The 7,650-nt window shown below is 54.6% G+C and overlaps 1 protein-coding gene across 1 annotated transcript in view; it reads left to right on the forward strand.

Moving 5' to 3' along the window:
• Positions 1 to 1,926: 1,926 nt before the first annotated feature.
• The window catches only part of FOXK1 (forkhead box K1), a 48,027-nt gene continuing 42,303 nt past the window's right edge, over positions 1,927 to 7,650 (forward strand). The window contains exon 1 of the mRNA XM_006889746.1: positions 1,927 to 1,949. The gene's annotated coding sequence lies outside the window, so the exon portion shown is untranslated. The remainder of the gene's footprint in view (positions 1,950 to 7,650) is intronic.

A 7,650-nucleotide genomic window follows, 5' to 3' on the forward strand; every position in this document is an offset into this window, starting at 1 on the left:
CTGGGGGCAGTTCTCTTCTGTGGGGATTGCTGAGTCAGGGCTGACTCAGCACAGCAGGGACTCTGCATTTCTTGGGTTTTCTCTCTGTGTAGGTAAGCAGCTCACGCTGTTAATGTATCTGCTGACCAAGAGACTGCAGGCCCACCCGTGGTGCATCAGAGGGGAAGCCTGGCAATGTCCTTCCAAACACCCAGCCCCTGGAAAGGCCCGATGGAGCAGGTCCGGTTGGACAGTTCTGTTGCCCTTTGGGGTCTCTGAGTCCTGAGTCAGAATCCAGTCCACTTGGTGCGTGGGGCTTCATATTACGTTCAACATGTTCCCCTAGTTTTAGAACAGTTTTAAAACAGAGTGGACAGAGATGAATGTAGGATTTTTTTTTTTTTTAAATGTAGAGTCTTAAGGAGAACAAGTGGGACTGGCCAGCTCTGCCGGGGCCGCTATTCCCGCCAGCTCCGAGCTCCCCTCCCGACGTGCCAGCGCCAGAGCCGGCCCTCAGCAGAGCCAGCCTTCTGCAGGCTTCGGCCTCCCACTGCTCTGCCCACCTGCCCCCCTGCCCACCCGCTGCAGCCAGACTCCACCGCAGGCCACCTCCGCCTGCCCCTCCCGAGCTTGCAACCTTCCGGCGGGATGATGCAAGAAGAGGAAAGGCCAGAGCTGTGAGCTCCTGGAGGCCGTCTGGGGCCATCCTGAGGGACCAGCCTTCGCTTTGCTGGTAAGTCCCCAGGGCCTGACTCCTCCTGTGCTTTCTAAAGCCCAGTCTCGGGCTTCGTCAGGTCTGTGAACTACCTGGTGTTGTTCCACATCCCTCTTGGCTCTGCTGACTGGAAACTGGAGAACCTGGGGCACAGCATGTGCTGCTCTGCATGTCATCCGTGCACTCCCCAACACCCCACGTGCTCCCAGAAGTGTCCTGTGTCCAGAACGCCCCCCAACATATGTTCCCTTTCCACTGCCTCCTCCAGACCGGCCCTGCCACGAGCCCCGCGCCCCGAGGTGCGGATACTCTCAGGATTGGTGAGGCACGAGACCAGGAGATCCCCGGCTGGTCGGGAAGACGGAACAGCTAAGGGGATGAAAGGTTTCTAGCCTGTAAGGGCTGCCCGGTGGGGCCAGCACCAGCCACAAGCAAGCAAAGCAGGTCATTCCCGTCTCCCAAGAACCAAACGGCAGACGGCTACAGGGGAAGAAGCGTAGCCACATTTGATTTAATCGATACAGCCACACTGTTCAAGCTCGCACCTGTAATCATTGTAAACGTGGTCATGGGATAGCTGTGTTGTGCTGTGTTGTGTTGTGTTGTTGTGTTGTGTTGACCACTGCTGTCCCGGCAACCCCACCTCTGACAGAAATGAATGCTGTCCAGTCCTGCACCACCGCAGTCACCGTCTCGGGGACCTGTGATCGGAGGGTTTTCATTGGCCGATCTCCAGAGGTGGCTCGCAGGCTTGCCTTCCTCACCGGCCTGGTCTGGAAAATCCACCGAAATCGCTTGAGCATCAGTAGAAACAAGCAAGTCACTGCTGACAGATGGGAGGTGCCCGTGTGCACCGGCTGGGGATCGAACCGGGGTCTCCTGCATGGAAGGTGACAATTCCACCGCTGAACCACCACAGCCCTCAGTGAAACAGCTTCTATCTTTTTGTCTCACATTTTCAAAATCTGGCGTGTGAGTTTTCCTCACAACACAGCTCAACTCGCACTGCCCACGTTTCAGGGGCCCCGAGGCTGCAGAGGCCAGTGGCTGCCATATTGGAAATTGTTATTGGGCCCTGTGAGTCGGTTCTAACTCACAGTTAATCCGTGTGACAAAGCAGAACTGTCATGGTGTTTCTGCTGCTGTCATCTTTACGGAAGCAGATGGAAGTGGGGGGATTCAGACTGCCGGCCTCTGGTCAGCGGAGGAGTGCTTGCTTACCCATCACAGCACCAGCGCGCCTTGTGGGAGCTGCCGGTTCATAACATACCCCAGAACTGCGGTGTTGGCAGAGAGTATCGAATGTACCAGCAGAAGAACAAGCGATCTGTGTCCAGGAGGACAGTCCGTAGGAGGACAGCCCGCGGGAGGACAGCCAGAACGCTGCTCAGAGAGGCGGCGCCGACGCACGCCACGTGCTCCAGACAAGCTGTCAGAAGGGCTGGCTGCTCGGGAAAGGCACCGGGCTCGGTCAGGTGAGGGTCAGCGCAAAAGACAGAGACCCTCGGTGAGAGGGACTGCCCATGGCTACAGCCGCGGGCTCGAGCACGGCAGAGGCTGTGAGAAGGGGCAGGGCTGAGCAGCATTCTGGGTGTGGCCACAGGATCCCGTGAACCTGAGTGTGAGACGGGGCAGGGCCGAGCATTCCCGGGTGTGGTCAGAGGATCCTGGGAACAGAACCTGTGAGACAGGACAGGGCTGGGCTGTGATCCAGGCTGTGGCCACAGGATCCCCGTGAACCTAAATGTGAAACGGTTCAGGGCTGAGCAGCGTTCTGGGTGTGGCCACAGGATCCCCGTGAACCTGAGTGTGAGACAGGGCAGGGCCGAGCCGTGTCCTGTCCATGGTCACAGGATCCCTGTGAACAGAACCTGTGAGGCGGGACAGGGCTAGGCTGTGACCCAGGCTATGGCCACAGGATCCCCATGAATCTAAATGTGAAACAGCGCAGGACCGAGCAGCATTGTGGGCTGTGGTCACAGGATCCCCGTGAACAGAGGCTGTGAGACGGCGCAGGGCCGAGCAGTGTCCTGGCCACGGTCACAGGATCCCCGTGAACTTGGCCTGTCTCAGCAGCACTAAGTGCGACCACCTCAGCCAGCACCGTCTGTCTTTCGTCGCACCGTGGGGGCCTTCAGGGTTGCTGTGATAGTGGACACCATGTCACAGGGATCCCAAGGCCAGCAGGGTCACCCCGGTGGACAGGTCCAGCAGAGGTGCCAGGCTGAGACAGCCTTGGAAGAAGAATCCACCGATCTCCTCCTAAGGACCCTGGGCTGAGGGGAACCTGGCAGGAGCAGCAGACCACGGTGCAGTGCCAGAGGGTGAGGCCCGGCCTGGAAGGCCCTCAGCCCACAGCGCGGCTGGGGGACACCTGGCACCCAACCCGGTGCCACAATAACAAAACAAGAAGGGAGCTGGAAAATCGCGCCTTGGAGAAAGGAACGAGGCCAGAGAGCTCAGGGCGGAATCTTCTACAATCAGTGATAAATCTCAAAGAACTTTAAAAAAAAACAAACCCATAAATTGGTCTTTATAAAACCGTAACAACTATACACATGGGCCTTACCAACGACTACACAGGAATCAGATTTACAGCGTCTGTGGGAAGAATGGTGCAGAGCTTACTGTCATCGGTCAGAACGAGGTGAGGCCTGACTGTGAGTCTGACCACCCGCTGCTCCTGTGCAAGTTTAAACTGCAGCTGCAGGAAAGGAAAACAAGTCCACAAGTGCCAAAAGATGACCTTGAGATTGTCCCACCTGCACTTAAAGGCCATCTCAAGAACAAGTTTGGGGCACTCAACACAGACTGAAGGCCAGCTGGGTTGCAGAATAACATCAAAGACATAATTCAAGAGGAAAGCAAAAGGTCACGTGGCGACAAGGAAAGCCGAAAACCCAAACTGGATGTCAGGAGAGACTCCGAAACTTGCTCTTAAACACAGAGAAGCCAAAGTGATTGGAAGAAATGAGAAGAAAGTAAAGTAGCTGACAGAAGATTTCAAAGGGCAGCTCGAGAAGATAACGCCAAGTATCAAGAAATGCTCAAAGACCTGGAATTAGAAGAGAAGAGGAAACTCCAGAAGTTCTCAAGCTGAAGGAAAAAAATTCACGTTTCCAGTTGTAATGTTGCAGGATTCTTTGGGGGCATGGTGAATGAGGCTGGAAGCGTCAAAGTACGCAGGATGACAGTCCTGGACCAGTGGTTGGTCACCGTTCCACTGTTTCAGGAGGAGCACGTGGTCAAGAACCAACAGTCCTGAAAGAAGAAACCCTGGCTGTACTGAAGGCACCGGCAAACACAGGATCCCAGGAACCAGCTGAGTAAGAACTGAGACATCTCAACACACAGCGGCAGCACCGGAAGTTCTTTCCTGTCCATCCAACCGGCAGGCTGACGGGAAGCAGCCGTAGGCGTGGGCACCAGGGTGCGCCTGACCCAAGTCATGGTATTCCAGTCACCTTGAGCATGCGGAAGCTGGGTGCTGAAGAAGGAAGAGGGAGGATGCATCCGAGTTAGGAATTCGAACGGCACCCAGCCACACTGCCAGCATGAGTCCGAGTCCTCCCCCAGCAAACACTCACTTGAACTGGAGGAACTGTGGCCCAGACAGAGCTAGTAACTTGTCACTGCTTGATGGAAAAGCTGAGCCCCAAGCCTACATACTGGCCAGCACTCCATGTTGGTTCGACGTTCTGTGACCGTGACTCAAGAATTTCAGTGAACCCACCAAGTCAGGGATGGATACATCCTGATAGTTTCTTTCGTTGTCATCTGTCTGGATACTGTATAAATCCGGTCGACTCCCATGTCACCTGCCCTCCCGCACCCCTGTGCTCCGTGCAGGCTCTGCCCACACCGTGGAGGGCTGGCTGGGCGGGAGGACCAGCTGACGGGCTCCGAATCGGCAGGCTGGGACACAGGGGCTAGGTCGTGAAAAGACACCGCAGCTCTGCTCTGTCCTTTGACTAATTCTGCACAAAGCCAGCCGCCGTACTGTGAGAACACTCAAGCCGCCCCTCGAAGGGCCCGCACAGTGAGGAACGAGGCCCCTCGCCCACAGCCAGCACACAGGTGGGCCGTGGCCTGTGCCAGCATCCCTGCCACAACATCACAAGACGCAGAGCCACACTCACATGTCCACGTTGTCATGCATACATATACAGGCTCACATCCACACACACTCATGCACACACTCACACACGTTTGCATACACTCTTGCACTCACATATATGAATACATACAGTCCTACACACCCATTACACGCTCAGTCATTGTTGCATGCATGTTCCACTCATGTATACTTACATACACATCGCCCACATACACTTGGGTGCACACACCCACATATGCTCACAAACACACACGTCTATATTCATGTACACACTTCTGCAGCAATGCAAAAGCATGGTCCCCTTCACTAACAGAGGTCCCGACCCCCCGTGACGCGAAATCCTACGGTGTCCATGGCCAGGCAGGAAGTCGTGTCAGGATGCAGGAAGGCTCTGAGGAGATAGAAGCCATAGGAAGCGCCATTCAGGGAAGGGGAAAAAGAAGGGCCTGGAGATAAGACAGAAGAATGGTCAGGCTTCCCGGCTACCCCTCCAGGCTTGCTGAGCTCCTGGGGAGGAGTCGCTGGAAGGCATCAGCTCTCAAGAGCATGAGACCTCTCCTCTTAGGCCCATCCAAGCGCCTTCAGATCCAGCTAGTCCTACGCTGGCGATTTCAGGGAGGGTCCTATTTTGCAATGGGGGCCTGCACTCTGCTGCCTTGCTCATACTTACCCAGCAGTAACTCACCGCGCAGCTAAGGTGAGTGAAGTGTGTGTTTCAGGCTGCGCTTCCCGACTGGAGGCCCTGTAGAGGCGACACTGAGGCTGGAGCCATTCCACCGGCCCCTCTAGGAGCAGCCCACCCTACAGGATGGGAATAGTCCTCACCTGTCCCAAACCCAAGTGGCGATATAGCCTCCTATTCCTGTCCTGAGGAAGTTGGTGCCACTGAGGACCAGCTCCATTTTCCACTTCGTATTGTCTTTGTCTTTAATTTACAGAATCTTTTTATTGTGATTTTAAGTTTACAGAAAAGTTGGGTTTCATTCATTCATTATTGCACGTTTTCCTACCCCACCAGTTCACTTTAAAAAAAGAATTTATTCCTTGTTGTGTTCCACTTTATTTTACTGAAAATACAAAGCTTCATTGTGTCTCAAACTCATTGCCATTGAGTTAGAACCAACTCCTCGGCGACCTTGCAGCGGGTTTTCTGAGGCTTCTCCCGACCTCACAGCTCTAAAGTCTTGTTTTGTTCTTGTTATGTGCCATCGAGTCATTTGCGACTTATAGCGACCCTATGTACAACAGCCCTAAACCCTGCTCTATCCTGTGCCAATCTCACTGCCTCTGACACACCCATACCGATTACCCCCATCACTGAATCAATCCACCTCACAGAGGGTCTTCCTCTTCTGCACTGTCCCTCCACCCTCCCAAGCATGATGTCCCTCTCCAAGGACCTCTCCCTCCTTACAACATGTCCAAAGTATGTCAGACAAAGCCTCAGAATCCTTGCCTCCAAGGAGCAGCCTGGTTTAACCCTCTCCGGGATGAATCTGTTTTCTTGGCAGTCCAGGGTATACATTCAATACTCTTCTCCAGCACCACAGCGCAAAGGCATCAATTCCCCTTCTATTCTCCTTAGTCATTGTCCAACTCTCTGATGCATAACAAGTGATTGCAAAGACCATAGCCTATATCAGACACACCTTAGTCTCCAAAGTGACACCATTGCTTTTCAGTACTTTGGAGAGGTCCCTAACAGCAGATTTTGCCATCACAATACGTTTATTTCCTGGCTACTGGTGCCAAGAGTGTTGACCGTGGAGGCAAGCAAACTAAAGTTGTTAACAATCTCAATCTCTTCACCATCCATCCTGATGCTGCCAGTTGGTCCAGTGGTGAGAATCTTTGTCTTCTTGACATTGAGCTTCAGTCCATACTGAAGGCTGCAGTCCTTGACCATGTGTATTTCAGGTCCTCCTCAGTTTCAGCAAACAGGGTTGTGTCATCTGCATAACGCAGATTGTTAATAGATCTTCCACCAATCCTGAGGTCACACTTCTCCTCATAGAGTCCAGCCTCTCGGATAATCTGTTCTGCATACAGGTTGAAAAGTCTTGCTTAAAGCATGAAAAAACAATTGTTCTAGATTTTTCCCCCCTCTCCCCTTTTAAAGTCAGGTATGATCCATGTAGGTAAAATCCACTGTTCAGCCCACCATTCTGGCAGTTTTTAAGCACTATCGTGGCGCCACACTGCACTGGGGTACCCAGCGGTCCCACGTCACCCCCTCCTCCAAAACGCTCAAGGTCACCATCACCCCCACATCAGAGCTGCAGAGGGCGTGGCCAAAGGTCTGGAGACCCCCAAGGTGTGGTGTGTCCTTTTCTCCGAACGTTCAAGGTCGTGGTTTTGGGGGTGATGGGAGGAGGGGTCCGCGGGGATGGGGGGGGGTGTTGGGCTAAAGTCAGTGAGCCAAGGCTGATGTCCTGTGTCCAGTACCAACTTCCAGGTTAGCCTTCGGGGGCCTATTCGTTAGGAAGCTGCGCTTACATCGCCTCCCTGGCTGCTGGAATTCACCAGCGAGCCCCTGGGGGAAAGATGGACAGTCTTCTCCCGTGAGATGCACAGCCTCTGAGACCTCAAGGTCAGCCATGAGTCGGTTCTGAGTCCAGGGCAGTGAGTGAGTGAACAAGGGGAGGGGGCAGCCGACAGCGAGGACACCGGGGGACGGCTGAGCCCCAAGGCCGCAGTGACTCAGGCCCTGGCGGCCGCTGAGCTCCTGTACACCAGGACAAGAGGAGGAAGGGCAGCAGGGAGCGGAGACCCCTCTCCAGGGCCCGGGCTTGGAGGCGAGGACTTTGGGGAGACGGGGCGGGGGGGAGAGGGGAGCGGG

This window comes from Elephantulus edwardii, unplaced genomic scaffold (genome assembly GCF_000299155.1).
Source record: "Elephantulus edwardii isolate Elephantulus edwardi_28Jun2011 unplaced genomic scaffold, EleEdw1.0 scaffold00080, whole genome shotgun sequence".
Taxonomy (NCBI): Eukaryota; Metazoa; Chordata; class Mammalia; order Macroscelidea; family Macroscelididae; genus Elephantulus; species Elephantulus edwardii.